The sequence below is a fragment of the Rutilus rutilus genome, assembly GCF_951802725.1.
Source record: "Rutilus rutilus genome assembly, chromosome: 11".
Lineage (NCBI taxonomy): Eukaryota > Metazoa > Chordata > Actinopteri > Cypriniformes > Leuciscidae > Rutilus > Rutilus rutilus.
In genome coordinates this window covers 31,659,838-31,677,857 of record NC_140216.1, presented here as the reverse complement: position 1 = coordinate 31,677,857, position 18,020 = coordinate 31,659,838, and positions in this window count along the sequence as shown.

Here is an 18,020-nt window from a genome sequence, read left to right as displayed (position 1 = left end):
AACCACATGGGTAATTTTTTTTTGGATTTATACATCATTATACATACTTTATTTATACATACATTCCATTGATGTACAGTTTTTTTAGGATAGGACAATATTTGTCCGAGATACAACTATTTAAAAATCTAGAAACTGAGGATGCAAAAAAAATCAAAACATTGAGAAAATCGCCTTTGAAGTTGTCCATTTATGTTCCCGATTGTGATGCATTCACTCACAAAAATAAATGTTTTATATATTTTTACAAAATATTACAAAATATCTTCATGGAACATGATCTTTACTTAATAGCATAATGATTTTTGGCATAAAAGAAAAAATCGATCATTTTGACCCATACAATGTATTGTTGGCTATTGCCACAAATATACCAGTGCGACTTGTGACTGGTTTTGTGATCCAGGGTCACATATGGTCTATGTTTGGATTAATATTTGCCCATAAAGACTATATAGTAGGTAAGTATGCGGATGCAACCAAAGTTTTACTCTTAGGCTACTTCACCAATAAAAACAAAAAAACTAAAGTAATTTTTTCTTATGGTTTAAATTGAATCATCAATGGTCAGCAGCAAGTACATTGGTCAATAAAGTGAGATTAAATGCATACAAATATTTGTTTTATTTAATATATTTAATTATTGGAGGTTTGTGTAATATTCTTTGAGGAATACTGGATCTTTTTCTTTTTTTTTGCCAGTAAGCTGCATAGTTCAAGTTCAACATGCTTTATTGTCATTACAACCATACAACAATAGTGTACAGCAAAACGAAATTGCGTTTCTCCAAGCTCAAATGGGCAAGGTAAGTACAAGCATAGATAAGAAAACAAGATAAGGGTAGTACAATCAGGACAACAACAGGTGGACATAACATATTTAGATTTTATTTAGATAGACCAAATAAATCAACATAAGACAATCAAAACTAAATACTAAAAATATACAAAAATTATATAAATACTATATAGTGCATATAGTAGTATGTGATTCATGTACATGCACATGTATCAACAATCCAACAGCCAGCATATCTGTGTATTTTATTGTGAGTTAAAGGGATAGTTCACCCAAAAATGAAAATTGAGGGTGAGTAAATCATGGGATAATTTTCAATTTTGGGTGAACTATCTCTTTAAGTACACTTAATTTTTGTTAGGGTTAATAAAAAAAGCGGTAACACTTCAGAATACTGTATCTTACTTACTGCATAACTAATAAGGGATTATTGAAGAAATAATAGGTAATTTTTCATTAACTACTTCTTCACTACTGTTAACTACTAAGAAAGATGTGTTAGCTAATCAGTATGTAATAGAATTTTATGGTTGTGTTAAGTATCAGTTAGTTAATCAATAACTAATGAATTATGTCATATCTCCTGAAGAACTACTATTAATTACCTACTACCGGTAATTAAGGTTCAAGAAAAATAACTTTGAAGTAACTAATGAACAGTCATACAAAACTACATTGAGTTGTGACCTTCCTTATTTACTAATGTTATTAATAGAAGAAAATACAATTTTAACAAATGCATATAAATGTTAAAGAGGTTTTGTGAGTGTGTTCTGTAAGAAATAAACTTCAGAAAGGAACCCCACTCAAGTGCCTTGCCTTAACTAACCTTAGATTAGTTTTTATATTGTATATACAGTACTGTGTGTGTCTGTATTCCTCAGCATAGAATGCCATTGAGTAAATTCATGTATTTGAGGCAACGACTAAGGGAAACTGAACATGTAGGGAACTTATTAGTAATTAATAAATAATTGTTAGATAATTCTTCAGGAATTACTTAGAACCTGGAACAGTATTCTAAAGTGAAAATATAGGGAACCCATTAGTAATTAATAAAGAATTACCACATACTTCCCACTCAAATTAAACTTACTGTTAAAAAAAAAAAAAACACTATTAACGTAATCATCTTAACCTTTGTAAAATACATGACAATGACTCGTTTAGGGTACATTATATCTTCCTTTATTTCAGATAAGGACATTTCTTAATACCGCTTATTTTATTTTGTTTTTGTCACGGTTAATCGATCCGTGTGTTCATTTTGCGTATCTGAAAACTCTTGGAACTCAGATAAAAACTATTCCAAGTGTAATCACCCGTCTCTGTTCTCCCGTTTCCACGGTAGTAGTGCTGGATCTCTTGCGGGAGCTGGGCTCGTGTTTGGCGGGGAAACTGCTAACTTCAAGACTGCCGCCGAAAGATGCTGTGACTCCATAACCTGCCCATAAACAAACAGTGCACAGCTCTGAGAACATATTTTAACATCTGATGTAAATAGATTTAGTATCTTTAGAAATACAATTATTTGTTTTATGCAAGGGATCAGGGCTGCGTTCTCCGAAACTATAACGCTACGTCGTTCTTAAGTTGTACCTTAAGAAGTACCTTATCGTTAATACGTGTTTTCCGAAACCTTCTTAGTTAAGTATACCTTCTGTTAGTCATACGTTCGTAAGGTTGGTCTGGAGCGCTCTTAGCTATACCTTATCGCTGCTGACGGTTCATACCGCTAGTGGCCACCACTACGCAAAAAGCTTTTTTACATCGCAGTTTAATTACACATAGAAAATTTTATATGAATCTGATTTAGTATTAAAATTACATTTTTACTTTACTTTAAAATTTTACACATAAAATACTTAAGTTATTATAGCCTACACCCAGTGTATGGAAGTGTTTTCATTAATAAAGTTTCCATACACTAATGGTTGTTAGCTTTTTTAATTACTATCCTAAGGCACATCAGCTGGCGAACCATTTGACAGAAAAGGCTTAGGAGTCTATATAAAGAAAGATGAGTTTACACAAACTTTATAGCTATGGCAGCGAGACATCGAGTACTTATTTTAAATCAAAGACGGCGCCGTCCGCAGAGCCAGTTAGTGTATGTCAACTACATGGCTGGTGGATAATCAGCATACGTTGTGGAGAACATTAATACACTTATGGCCGTGAGGGTTTGGGATTGCACACTTGCTAAATTATAAACACATACTCATATTTATTTCTGCATGTACATATTTCAATGAGCCCCGATAAATGCAGTTTGTACTATTTCTAAAACGCTTCTTTATAAAGAACATTGTTTTCTCAATACTTTACCTATACCGCTGTGAAGGAAAGAGCGCACAATCGATCATCGAGGCATCGATATCAACCTATTCAGCACCTCCACCATGGACAGCACCTGGGTCATTCTATATTTAGGGGTACATTTCATGTCAGGCAAAAAGTCAGAAAATCAGTATTCTTTTTTGATCAATAAACTAGTTGGTTAAATAATATATGCCCTTAATGTGCTAAATTAGTTATTTGGCAAGCTTAAGCTCTAATGATTTTTTAAATATGTTAATTAAAATTTACATTTGATTCATTATTTTGTCAACTGTGTTACGGACAAATGCAACATGAATGAAGTACCACATGCTTGATAACACATTTGTTTGAAGGTTTACCCAAGATTTCCATCTCCAGAGATATCCCAATCTATTTTTCTGACGGTTTAGTTCACATTTAAAAGATTTATGACATAAAAACCACACATAACACAGTTGACAGAGAAAGTAACACAGTTGACAGGAGTAACACAGTTGACAGGACACATTAGAAGGAAAAGAGAAAACTTTCTTTAAGATGATAACTTTCTTTTTATTCAACAAATGTAAGTAACAAGCAATTAAGCAAAGAGTTCAGTTAAAAAAAAGATTAATGAATATTTTATATTATCATCAAGGTAAATTAAGTTTTATAATGCATTATGACACTTCGGGTTGTAAGGACTGATCAGTCATGACTAAGCAGAAATAGACATGTAAAATCTATAATAATATATCGGTTTAAGTCAATCATGAGGAATTCTGAATGCTTTATAACCCTTGACAAATGTGAATATATAATGTGTATATTATGTTATGCTGAGTTCATAGAAAGTGTGGCCGTGATGAGATCAGTTAAGTTTATCCATTGTAATGCAAACCATAGTTTTAGGCATGGTTTTAGAAAAATTTGTAATTTTGTGTAATGTAAATGTAATTTCCATATAATGTAGTGTGAGCATAAATTGAAACTGAATTGCCAACATTGTCAAATGTGTTAATCCTTGTCAACTGTGTTACAGTTGATGGATAACACAGTTGATGGGTAACACAGTTGACAGGTAACACGGTTGACATTTCGGCCATTTTGGGGCCTTGTGCAAACTGCTGGCCTTGGACTAGTTAGTAGTTGACCTTGATTAACTTATGTTTTTATATTCTTTCTCTACACATTTATAAATATAACATATGACGTAAGTTCACCAGAACATGTTGATAACACAGTTGACGGTCAATTAATCTACTCTATGCGCAGACAATAATATAGATAATATATTGAAGAGGAGAAGTTATGACTTAACACACTGTCTTCACATTTCCCTCCAAAAAAGGAATTGCATCACAGTGATGTTGTAAAATGTGACTTTGGAACAAACCATTGCTGATTTATAGGGGGTTTTATAGCGAGTAACACAGTTGACACTGATTTCTCGGACATACACAAAATGAATGATTAAATGTAGATGCATGAGCAAAATATTTTTTTTAACACCTTTCTCACAAGTTAATGATTATTTTGGACAAATATTTATAAGAAATATATACAGAAACATGCATTCTAGAGCTAATCTGAAGAGCAAAACCTCACATTTACCAAATCGGACAGCACAAAAACAGCAACTTCCAGTATAGAATATGCCATTTTTGCAAGATAAAAGATGGGTATCTGTTGGATTTTTGTATTAAATTAATTAGAAATGTCCCCTGATATAAAAGTCACCATTGATTGAAGTGAAAAGTTCATGATTTAAAAAAAAAAAATTATAATAGAGTCCATGGACATGAGATGTACCCCTAATTATAGAATGACCCACCTGCTAAGGTCGAACTTAAGAAGGTTTACCTTAAGCAACATCCTAAGGTATAGTTCGGAGAACACACGTAGGAAATGTATACCTGTAGTTAAGGTGTACCTTTTGAGTCTTCGTAGCGCGCTAAGAGACAACGTTATCGGAGAACGCAGCCCAGGCGTTTCCATCACGCAAAAAAGACCAACGCGTTAGCTAGGTAGGCTAACTGACATCGCGTCCTTGTATGTTGCTTGCATAAAATAAAATGATTTACAGCACAGTAATGATTTTATAGATTAAATGAAACGTACACAAACCTGTATTTCGCCGAAGAAATGCACCATATCGGCGGCGCTGAGAACTCTCGAAGAGGATGCAAATGCCCGCACTCTTGATCACAAAATCACTGTAAAATGTAGTCTTGCTAATGAAATAAAAAGTTTGCTTATTTGCTGATCAATATATAGCCTATAGGTAAATGTCTGCACTTATCTTTCTTATTAGTGCTGAATGACTTAAACTGTCTAAAAAAAAAAAAAAAAAAAAACATTGATCAGTGCTTTTTACTTTTTAAGTAGGCTACTTTAAAAATTAATTACATTTGTACTTTTAAGGTTAATTTGAAAACGAATAGGCCTAATTATAATTTTACTGAAGTCATATTTTATTGGGGTATCCGTACTTTTACTCAAGTTCTTGATTTGTGTACTTCATCCACCACTTCACTGAAAAAAACCTGGATTATTGTAGTACCGGTAACTACTGTATTATTTTTCTTGAACCTTAATTAGTAGATAATTAATAGTAGTTCTTCAGGATATATGACATAATTCATTAGTTATTGATTAACTAACTGATACTTAACACCATCATAAAATTCTGTTACATACTGATTAGTTAACACATCTTCCTTAGTAGTTAACAGTAGTGAAGAAGTAGTTAATGAAGAATTACCTATTAGTTCTTCAATAATCCCTTATTAGTTATGCAGTAAGTAAGATACAGTATTCTAAAGTGTTACCAAAAAAGCTTTTCATTTATACATTTCATTTATGAAACGCACATAATTTATTTATTTTCATTGTTCTGATGTGTTCTCTATGAAAACGAAAATTAATGTAAACAGAGTGTTGCTTATTTTAGAAGCTGGAGCAGTGACTGGAATCGGATCCATGAAGAGAAGGCAAGAACTGTTAATAAACAGGGTTGATGGATAAAACAAGACTTGGTAGTGCTTAACATCAGTAGCATCACTATTAAGGGGATAGTGCATCCCCAAATTAATATTTTTGTCATCATTTACTCACCTTCATGTTTTTACAGACCTGGGGCCCGTTCTTCGTACTTCGCTAACTCAGTTAGCTGGATTTGATTGTTGGCGATTTGGCATGATCTTGGATCGTTTGGTTCTTCGACGCTCATCCTGGGGCCTGTACCATGAAGGTAGCTGAACAAACTCGGGGTTACAGGATTAGTTTTGAGTTGACAAAACCAAACCGATGCAATCAGGCTTTATTGGTACCATGATGCAGCTCATCAACTTTCTCTGTCAACTCAGGCTTTGATCCTTAAGCTATGATTACTCCACGCGCGCGTGCACATAAAAGAGTGACATCGACACTGAACAACCAATCGCGGGTAGAGCAAGAGTGTACTAAAATGAGGGCCAGTCATTAATCTGTTTGAAATCATATTACAGACATTAATATATTCATATGTATATGTGATATTTAATTCACTGTTGCTTTGTAGTCAGGCAGTAAGTTACTCGCCTATTGTTAGGACCCGACGGTGCTAAGGACCCTGATGCTGATGCAGTTTAGTTTGAGGTACGAGCGCTATTATTACTATATGCGCAAGACGGACCTAACGCGATGAGAACGCCAGTTCATCCGCGAGCGATAAAGAGTAATCACATGTGTGCGTGCATCAAAGAGTAGCCTAAGTTAATCTTTATTATACTGTGTTATTTACACTGTGAATGTGCGTAAATTTGTCTTTAAAGACGTGATTAACACATATGCAGTAGCACACGTGTCTGTAAGATAATCCTATTACGATCACTGTATAGACATATTTCCAGTGTTAATGTCATACGAAATACAGATTGTATTCACTTGCATATTGATGTTTTATCAGTGTGTATATTTATACTTTTATTCTTGTTTCTCTTTCTAGAACCACACTTAATTAAATAGTTCAAGTTTAAAAAATACAGTGTCCCTGTTGAAGCCAGCACACATACACACAGTCTCTCACACAAAGGTCAGTATGCAGCAGACAGAACACCAAACATAACCTGCTTTACAACAGTTATGCTTTGTATTGGCCTATTTTTATTTATTAGGGTGGAGGAAATGATGAAGACACTCTGTCTGTGTGTTCTCAGACAGTTGCTGATGTGAATGCACTGGGCTTTTTCTTATGGCAAACATTTGAATGTGTGGCATAAAAAAGGGACTGGCCCTTAAACATCTCTTTTATTGTAGGATTTTTCACAACCTGCCCCAGAAACTGAGGCCTCTACCTCAAAGGCCTTCAGATGAAAGGTGAACAAGGTAAGGATTTAAAACCCTTGACATAAATTACAGTCAGTCCTGTGTTTGTAGGAAGTCAAGGAACTTTTTGTGATTTGATTAGCCTCCAGAAAACTTGTAATGATCATGTTTGTGGTGGAATTATGTTTCAGGTGGAAACAGACTCAGTCAGGGCCCTGTACAAAAGGAGTCTTGAACTAGACTGCACACTAAAGGAGACTTGAACTAGACTGCACACTAAAGGAGACTTGACTGTTCACTAAAGGAGACTTGAACTAGACTGCACACTAAAGGAGACTTGACTGTTCACTAAAGGAGACTTGAACTAGACTGTTCACTAAAGGAGCTGGACTGTGAGCTGAGGAGGCTAAAAAAAATAAAAAAAATAAAAAAATCAAACAGCTGGATAAAACCGATCTCAGTATGTGAACTTATTTAACCAAGTAAAACTTTAGTATGAATATTTATTAATGCAACTTTCTCTTGCTCTCTTTCTCCCTCTCATCCCACAAAACCAATAAAACAGTTTGAGACCTATCTGCAGTTCCCTTTCGTGGTCACTCCGAGTTACGTCGGTTGACGACGAATGGGGTTTCGCTTAGAAAGCCTATCATCTTCGAGTATATAAAACGAGCCAATGGCAATGAAATGCCATGGGTCTGCGGAATTTGCATAGCTTGCAGATATGTTTTCAGATATAAGCTGGTGAAAACATGCAGATATGTTTTCGCTTCGGAGCCAAGTTGATGTACTTCACTCCACAGCCAATCCTGAGTTTCATCTCTCCTTCTCTTCGAGACGAGCCTCTCTCCAGGTGTTGGTGTGACAGCGAGTTCCAGCGAGTGCACATTCCCTGCTTATCTGTGCAGTGATTTGCCAGTGTTTGTGTGTTCTCTCCCTGATCGCTTCAACATTCTGTGGAGAATCTCCTTTCACAAAAAGAGCATTGCACGTGGCACGTCTTTTTAAAGATGTCTCGCCCTTGCACTTCTGGTTGCGGTAGACTCATATCTGATTCTGATGGGCACAATCGCTGTCTTGCGTGTCAGGCCCAGTTGTTGCGTGACATGCACGAGGGGAGGACTGACCCAGGGCTCTTCGATGAGCTGCGTGCTGCCACCGACCTTGCTCTCCGAGCGACGAAGGTGACCGCACGCTCCCTGGGTCAGGTAATGTCCACGTGTGTGGTCCAGGAGCGACACCTGTGGCTCAACCTGGCCGATATGCGGGAGGCCGAGCAAACCCGGTTCCTCGACACCCCCATATCCCAGGCTGGCCTCTTCGGTGGTGCAGTCGAGGACTTTGCCCAGCAGTTCTCGACTGCTCAGAAGCAGACTGAGGCTTTAAAACACGTCCTGCCCCGACGGCCCACTGCTGCCTCCACTCAGCCGTCGGCACAGGTGCCTCAGTCTGCTCGCCGCCGAGGGCGCCCTTCTGCGGCTCCCGCCCCTCCCGCACGGCCCCAGCAGCAGCCTCCATCCAGGTCGCGTCGTGGAGGAAGGCGCAGGAAGGCGCCACAACCCTCTCCCGCCCCGCGAGGCGCCACAACCCTCTCCCTCCCAGGAGACATTAGCATGGCCGCTCCTTCCCCCGGTGGAGGGCTGGGGGAGAATCCTTGCCCCTGTCATGAGAGCGGAGGTCGCCACCCTACTGGCGAAGGGTGCAATCGAGACTGTCCCTCCAGCCGAAATGAAGTCCGGCTTCTACAGCCCCTACTTCATTGTACCGAAGAAATCCGGTGGTTTACGACCAATCCTGGACTTGCGCGTTCTGAACCGCTGCCTTCACAGGATGCCGTTCAAAATGCTCATGGCCAAACACATTTTCAAATGCGTACGGCCGCAGGATTGGTTTGCAGCGATCGACCTGAAGGACGCCTACTTTCATGTCTCCATTCTTCCTCGACAGAGACCTGAGTAGGGAATGGAGACGTTACGTCTCCCTGCCACTTCCGCTGTACCGCTGGAATGCTTGAGTTCAGTCTCGGCTCCTCAGCGAAGACATATCTGCATGTTGCCGGCGTACTTCCTTATATACCCCCAGGGTGGGGCTGAGATACGCTATGCAAATTCCGCAGACCCATGGCATTTCATTGCCATTGGCTCGTTTTATATACTCGAAGATGATATGCTTTCTAAGCGAAACCCCATTCGTCGTCATCCGACGTAACGTCTCCGTTCCCTACTCAGGGAACGAGGGTTACATACGTAGCCGAGACGTTTCAATGTGCTTTTATTAAGTGTAATATTGTATGGTGATTGCCTCTACATCTGCACCAGCTGGGTGGTCAAGTGTGATCGGGTCAGTTTCATCGGGGAGAAGCTGGTTTAGTGGTGTTTCTCACTCCTTTCCACTGGTGGTTATATTGTGCAGAATGGCACATGCAGCCACTATCTGTGATGCCCGCTCTGGTGACTCTTAAGGGCCGAACACAGTTGAAATGTGCCTTTAGTATGCCAAAGGTCATCTCTATCTTCACTCTGGTTTTACTGAGGGCCACATTGAAGCTGTGCTGTGGCCCTGTCTGAGGGTCATGATAGGGGGTTATTGTGTAGGTTTTTCTATCTCAGATCAAATTAACTGTTTTGTGCTGTACCAAATTTAACTTGCTTTCCTCAAAGTGCTGACACAACACAGACTCATGGAAAATTTGTGAGACAAGCACTGGAGCCAGGCCATTTGGCATCCAAACTTGATCATACGTTCATGACCACAGGTCGTCTGCAGATGAAATGTTTAGTAGATCATTGTTATATCTGTTAATGTTACTATTAATTTAAAGATTCATCTCACAGAAAATAATCATCTCACATATTCACATCATCTCTACCTGAACATTAAGGCTGTGATAGGACTTCCTATTAACATAATCTGCCTCATGTTCCCCTAGAGCAGTGGAGATTGGAGCAATAGACTGCATACATGTTGTCTGGCTAAAAACTCTTTCTTTATGAAGTGCTCGTCTAACAATTTGCGCTGAGATGTCACAGGATTTGGAAGAAAAGGTGAAGTCATTGCAACAGACACTGGGAATAAGTTACGTCACCTATATGTTTCTTTGCTCTCAGCTGATTGGTCAAACTTCAGTCTGAGATCTTGAATCCAGAACATAACCTGCCCCGGAGCAGGTTAGCCGTGCAGCGTAAGATACCATGGCAACGAACACTGATTAAAGCCAAGCTACTTTCATAGTACCTAAAACCCAGGGTTGGCGGAAACTAAACTGAAACATATCTGGCTAGCTGGCAGTCATGGCCTAGTGGTTGGGGAGTTAAACTGATAACCCAAAGGTTGCTGGTTCAATTCCAGAACCGGTGGGAAATGACTGAGGTGCCCTTGAGCAAGGCACCTAACCCCTAATCGCTCCCCGGGCGCCACACAAAGGCTGCCCACAGCTCTGGGTGTGTGCATCCACGTTTGCAGTGTGTGTGTGTGTTAACTACTCACTACTCTGCTCCTAATGTGTGTGCATTAACTTGGATGGGTTAAATGCAGAGGTCAAATTCCAAGTATGGGTTACCATACTTGGCCGTCACGTGTCACTTTCACTTTCACTTTGACTTTCACCTAAACCGGCTTCATGGTACAGGCCCATGGACTTGCTGTCATAGCAATAGGTGCGCAAACTTAAACCTGCTCGGGAGCAGGCTTATTTCATGTTAACAGGATTAGATCCCGGCTTCATAAGCGGAGCTGAAACGGGAAGTCCAGCGCAGCGCGATAGTGCACTTTCTGAGATATATATTTTTTCTCGTGACTCGTGAGATTGTCGTTTACATTATTAATTTGTTGGAAACGCACATTTATTTTCGACTTGTCAGAGTCGGGCTTTAACTACAGCACAAACTGTTTGCATTGCCCTAAGATTATTTGCGAGTGGCCTTTACACTATTGGAGATGCGGAGAACTTAATGGAAAGTGCTGTCTGTCGTGTCATTTGGAGTTTACTTAGCGCTTTTAGGTTTAAAAAACAGTTTTAGGTTTTTTTGTGGCATTTCCAAGCCACTGAAGACCCAATGTTGTAAAGCAGTGTTTTTTAAAGCAGTTATTTTTATTTTTTTTAGGCTATCATAATTTTTTATGAAGATCATGCAATCACAACCATGCCAATTACAGTATGTGTCACTCAGGCTTCACTAACGTGATTGGTACCAGACTATAGACTGCCATCAAGGCCTCAATGAAGGGGATTATGTGAACAGAAAGGGGGTTCACAATGTAAATGTGCAGCCCAGTTACTATTGGGATTCTTAATATTCCAGATGAATAATATTATATCAAATAAAAAAAAGGCAGTTGACTAAAATCTTCCATATCACAAATGTGAAAGCAAAATGGCTAGGATCTGTGCATGACTTACGAATTTTCAGAGATTCACATTTATGCACATTATTTGAAATTGGTAAGGAATGTTCCACAATTAAATATCAAGCTCACTGTATTACATACTTATGCTGATCCTAACAAAACTGCATTTTTTCATAGGTGATTATGACATGTTCCTGCCTGCAGACAGGTGTTTTATGACCCCATTCCCTGACCCAAACCAGTTACAATGCAGCTCCAGGACAAGGGCACACAATGAAATTAACTTTGGTTAAAGGGAAGATTTCAGTGTCTGAAAAGTCTGAGGGGTTGCACTCCTGACAGGGCCTGTGACATTGTTGCATGTGCCATATTACACAACATTGTCAAAAAAAAAAAAAACACTTTTCATTAAATGTTTAATAAAAGACAAATATACTTAGTTCCTTGAGTTTTATTTCAATTGTTCTTTGTAAAGAAAAGCCAGTGGTCAAGTGCCTGCAACAAGAGATATTAGACACATGCCTCATGCAACAAATAAAAAGGAAAAGTTGGCTATACACTGCCCACCTGTAGGCTTATGTCTCCTCTGTCTGTGCAGACTTCTGTAGATATGGAATCCTGCAACTTATATTGCAGCCATAAAGCATACAAGTATAAATTAAGTAAAGTTATTTATGCACTTGCATAGGCTAGTTCATCCATATGACAGTTATCTGAGAGGGTTTATTCACTGTCCAGTGCAATGGAAACAAATGGACATTAGAAAGTCTCATACTTTCTTTCCTTTGGAAAGTTAGAAAATGTCCACTTACTGCACATATTTCAGCCACCACTTTCTTGGGAACAGATACAAGTGTTGGTGTATTATGTAAAAGTGCACAAAAGAGGAAAACACAATGTCATTACAATGAACTACACTCGGGAAAAATGTGATCAATAACTCATGGCAAAATATTTTTACATTAACATAAGTTTATCAGTTTTCACTTTCACAAGTCAAAGCAATTCATCATTACTCAAGATTCAACAGTTGAAATGACTATACGGCCTTAATTTAATGCAGCAAAAATGATTTTACAGTGTAGGCTACTAAGATCTTTTCTTTTTTTTTTCTCAGCCTTTTTCTTGGTTGCTTTTATAAACAGACAACCATTTATTTAACAGTGTCTTTCATAAAAGAGACTATAATATAACTAAAAATTACCATTATGTAGAATATTTTTGTACTTCACTTTTATTTTTTCCCATGTTCTAGTGACTCAGACATTACAATGAACAAAGTAATTATGCAATTATTAAAATACAAAATTAAAGGCTATTAAGTGATAAAAAACATCTAACATGGCCACTTCTAACGGATTTAAATTGTCTGCTACTTTTTGCCAGCCCTCTCTCCTGGCTTTTGCACATTTTGAGGTGTTCCCTGGCGTTTTGATTAAACATTAAAATTCCGAATAAACTTCGACTATTAGTTCTTGCTCTGCTGAGGAGAAAAACTGAGCCCGCTCTTTGGCCACGCTAAACAGCCAATAGCAGCGTTGCTGACCAATGTTTCTACTATCGATACATATCCCCTTTTAACCAGCTATACTAATCATATCCAGCAAGTGTTTTCGAATAACCTAATTAGCCAGATCATGATTAGCACAATGATATCATCTTGGATGTCTCATTTGATCGCGGATGTTTTAAGCAACCTACGAAGAACGGGCCCCTGGATGACCTTCTTTTGTGGAACCCAAAAGAAGATATAAGGGTCAATAAGGGTCATTGAAGTTCAGCTACTAAAATATAGGCTACATCTCTGTAAAGCTGTTTTGAAACTATAAGTACTGTGAAATGTTCTTTTTAAACAAAGAAACATGACTTGACAATCATTTTAATTACTACGCACTTTGTAGAACCATTTGCCCTGCAGGCCAAATGGAGATGATCCAAACTGAACTGGGGTGAGTTTCCCTAAATGCATCGTTATTATGGTCGCAAGTTCCATCATTATCAGCACAGTTCAACGAGTTTGTTTTTCCTGAAAACCATAGTTCAAATGAACATTCACAAGCAGCATCACAAAGTTGTGTGGTTGGAACGACAGCTCTCGCCCTGTGGTTAGAAGCATAGTTTCTTGTTCGCATGCCATGTAGACTCAATAAATCCTTATCTCGAGCAAAATAAGCTGACATTCAGTACAATCTGTATCTTTTATTTAGAATACATACAAATGTCGTTTACACCTTTTTTGAAGAGTGTGCATACGTGCTTATGTAAGAACAAGCCTATGATTTAATTAGAAAATAAAGCAAAATAACTGAGAAAAATGAGAAATAGTCCTCAGATGCCATGTCTGTAATTTATAGCAAAACATCTAGCATTAATTCGATCTCAAACAGATTCATTAAAAGACGTTATTACTCCACCAATGTGGTGACATCATTAACCAATGTGGTTGAGTGACCAATTTGCGACAATATGGTTTCTGGAAACAGTCGTGACTTTAGTTGATTTCTTCAACAATGTATCGTACTATGGTAGTGAAGCAGCGAGTTACGTCGTTTTATGGGAAACGCACATCTAGATGGATGTTTGCATATCAGACACTCAAATATCTGTTATTTCAAAGGTAAAGGCTTCAGGTCTGTTATCATTCAAGGAACTGGTGTTACATTTCTGATTTAACTGAGATGTACTGAGATAGAAGATGATTTCTGAAACAATGATATCTTCAGGACAAAGTTGGTTTGTGATTAAAGCAATATACCACTGAATAATGATTCACATTTAGATTAACATTGGCATATTTGGGATAGGGTTTAATGCGGCCATTTGCAGTTTTTCTTTTGTGTTCATATGCTCCAGGGCTTCTTTATTTAATTTAAGTTTGTACAAATAATAAATGTTTAAATGAAGTTTTATAGCTTCTTAAAAGTTCAGATATATTTGAGGATGGTTACTTCACCAAACCTCTCAGTTCTGTTTTGAGTGATATTATGAACATCATCAGCAGTCAGGGACGTCCAGTCATGTTTAATATTTAAGCCATGTTAATACTTGCTGTATCCACATCTGCCAAGGGTGTGTGCTCATGATAATTTTGGCACAGACAATTTTTTGTTGTGTGGCACACACTGAACTTTGTGATATGTGATGTGACATTTTGCAATTCAGGCATGGCATGTATGAACCAGCACAAAATACCAAAGTGAACAGTCTTGTCTGTTTTGTCACAGTATAATGTGTCCTTGTTTGTCTTGTGCCTGCCCTGAGTACATGGCTCTGTCTTTGTTTGTGTTGGCCATGTGCTCCTCTTGTCCCGCTTCCTCATTTCCAGTTCCCAAGCCCCCCTTGTTTAGTCTAATTGTGCTCACCTGATCCTCATGTGCTCTACCCCCTTTATATTGTGCCTCTTTCCCTCATGTCTTTGCTGGTTTGTGGTCCTATGGTGTGTTCCTATTTGCTTGCCTGTGTCTGCAGTTTATCTCTGCTCTTGTTCTAGTAAACTAGTGGTGGGTAGATCGAGGCTTCGTTGAACACTGAAACAGTTGAAGCAACTGTGCCGCGGTGACCCCTAGTGGTCAGATGCAACAAAAACCCAGGCAAACATGCATAAAAAACCTTTTACAAATCTACTGCACTTTTTTTTTTGGCCCCAACGATGAACCATTGAAATTTCGAAGTGTTTCGAAACAGCTATGATGTAATGAAGCCTCGTTTACTGAAATCACGTGACTCTGACAGTTTGATACACGCTCCGAACCATTGACTCGGAACAAAATATTTGTAAAGGTTTCGAAGCTTCATGAAGCAGTGTTTTGAAATTGCCATCACTATAGTAAAGTATTTGATTAGTTCTAGTGTAACCTTGTTGCTATTTTCTTTCTTCTAGTCTTGTTCAGGTTAGTTTGCCCCTGTGTCTTGGGCCACGTCCACACGAAGCCGCTGCGTTTCCTATCCGATAAAAAAAAATTTCTCGTTCTAAAAAATAATATCGTAAACACGGCGTCGTCTAAAGAAATATCTGCGTACACACGAAACCACTGAAACCGACTGAAAACGGTGTATATGCCAGACCAGTATGGGGCGTTGTAATTCTGCCACAGAAATACACTATATACGGAGAAGACGACTTTGAGCATGCGCATAACCTTGCGCGCTGTATCCGAACCAAGAAGAAGAAGACGAAGATGGCGAACGCAACAACTTCAAGAGCAAGAGTGGAGTCTTTCGTATGGACTGACGATGAAGTCGAACTACTACTTAGAGTCACACTCGACTACAAGTCCAAGCTCCAAGAAAACGTTGACTGGGAGTTGTGTCACTCCAAATATTGTGATATAACGGACGCGTTTCAGGCACCGTATCCGAGAGAGCTAACTAACGTCTCAAAAGCCCAAGTCACCGCAAAGTTGAAAAATATACGCAGCAAATACAGGCACGCGGTGGACACAGGGCGTCGAAGTGGTCAAGGACTCAGTAGTACTCATATTTTATGAGCTTTGCGAGGAGATCTGGGGTGGTTCGCCTGCTACACGCTCCATCGACGCCGGCTTCGAGACAGGTGACCTGGAAGAGTCGTCTACATCGACAGTGGAGCTGCCTTCCGATTCTCCAAACTCCACTGAATCCCTCGACTGTCTTCCATCTGCGGTTGTAAAGCAGCGCCGGGATTTGCTCCAGGTACAATTTAATCATTTAATTTACAAAAAAATTGTATGATAAGTGGTTGCACACAATTGATTTTAGCTTCATTTAAACAAATGCATTAAGTTGAACTTAAAGGAATAGTTCACCTCAAAGTTGAAAATTGTGTCATCAATTACTTTGAATACGAATATGGGTGCAATCCACTGTACCAATTACATTAGGAAAAGCTGTAACACAAAATAATGAGTGTCATACTGTGACTGTGCTAATGTAACATTTTGTAGTAATCTGTTATTATTCGTGTTACCTGCAATCTTGTAGAACTCCTCCTTGATGTGGATGAATCTTCTGCGACCAGGGAAGGTGATAAATATGTGCACAAGAGATTTCAATGCCAGACTTACATTTCTTATTGTGCGGCAAATAGTGGCTTTATTGAGGTTTTCTGCATCACCGACAGAATACAGAAACATGCTACTTGCAAAGAATCGCAGTGCTACGCAGACCATCTGTGGGACAGTGAGAGCATGGCTCTGTGCTGTCCTGTGCTGTATGTTTGGACCCAGCAGCCTACACAAATATCTGATGCCATCACCGGAGACTCTATACCTCTCAGTCAGATATTCGTCTGAAAAGGCCAATGGGTCTGCCCTATCTCGGAAGACTCTTTCATGCCTGAATGCTTGTCTGAGTATTAAAACTTCCTCATCAACTACATCATCCAACAAAGGGCAAGCCATTGTGAATAGGAAACACACAAATCTTTAGTCTATATATACTACATATTGACCTTGTTACGGACTTAATTGAAACCACATTTGCAACTTCATGAGCCATTTCTTATTATCTCATCAACTGCAATAAAATATAATATATTGATATTTTTTCTCATTCAACAGTACATTTCAACTCTATACTTGCATATATAGATACACATAGTCTATATTCTATTTCTCATATTGTATAGTATAGTTCTTTTGCACTGTGTTGGCATTCATTGTGGACAGCAAATTAATAATTGCTCAGGAAAATCTGCTTTTCCTCACTGGGTGTATGACAATAAACGCTTTAAATCTCGAATAATAATATATTCATCAAACCTCTGACACTAAAATGAGTTCTCCACTGTTGATTAGTTACCTATGATCACAATCAACTACTATGGACTTCGACCGAAAACAGGACATAAATAAATGTATGTGCGCTGGCCGAATTAACTTAACTTAAACATATCTTTCACATCTACTGCAGTCAGATTCACCCGTGTTCACTCTGAAGGAATCACTCACATTGGCTGTGCACTTGTAATGACACATCAAGGATGTTAAGAGGCTAAAAGCAGGTTTAAAACTTGCCCCATTGAAGTCAACAGGGTGCAAATTTTAAAAAGAGGATAACACGGTGTAAGCAACACCGATTTTTGTCATTGTTCTCTGTACTGACAGCACTCCAAATTTACAAAAAAATTAGCTCAATGTTAAAATTGACCGGAGTTCTCCTTTAATGTAGATTAATTTAGCCTCCCTTCATGCAACCGAGTCGGGGCTAAATTCAGCCAGGATAACTGGAAAATCCCAGCTTAATTCCTTATCTTGCTTTTGTGCAATACCCCCCTGGACTTTGACCT